This window comes from Colobus angolensis, unplaced genomic scaffold, assembly GCF_000951035.1.
Source record: "Colobus angolensis palliatus isolate OR3802 unplaced genomic scaffold, Cang.pa_1.0 Scaffold132, whole genome shotgun sequence".
NCBI lineage: Eukaryota > Metazoa > Chordata > Mammalia > Primates > Cercopithecidae > Colobus > Colobus angolensis.
Genome location: NW_012114400.1, coordinates 6,206,501 through 6,206,971, shown reverse-complemented (window position 1 = coordinate 6,206,971; position 471 = coordinate 6,206,501).

Below are 471 nucleotides of genomic sequence, written 5' to 3'. Positions count from 1 at the left end.
CCTCCTGAGTAGCTGGGATTACAGGCATGCGCCACCAAGCCCAGCTAAATTTAGTAGACACAGGACATCACCATGTTGGCAAGGCTGGTCTGGAACTCCTGACCTTGTGATCCACCTGCCTCGGCCTCCCAAAATTCTGGAATTACAAGGGTGAGTCACCACACCCGGCTACATAATATATCATATCATATCATATCATATCATATCATAATATTATATTTGCCATATGATTTTTGCATGTTTCTATTTAATTAGTGTATGTTACATAAAAACAAGGACTTTGACTTCTATTTAGTTTATCTGGAACAGCTAGTCCAGTGGTCTTCACAAAGCCTCAGTGAAGGATTTTCAAAGGAATGAGTAATTATCAAAAATTAAATAGGGGCCGGGCGCGGTGGCTCAAGCCTGTAATCCCAGCACTTTGGGAGGCCGAGACGGGCGGATCACGAGGTCAGGAGATCGAGACCATCC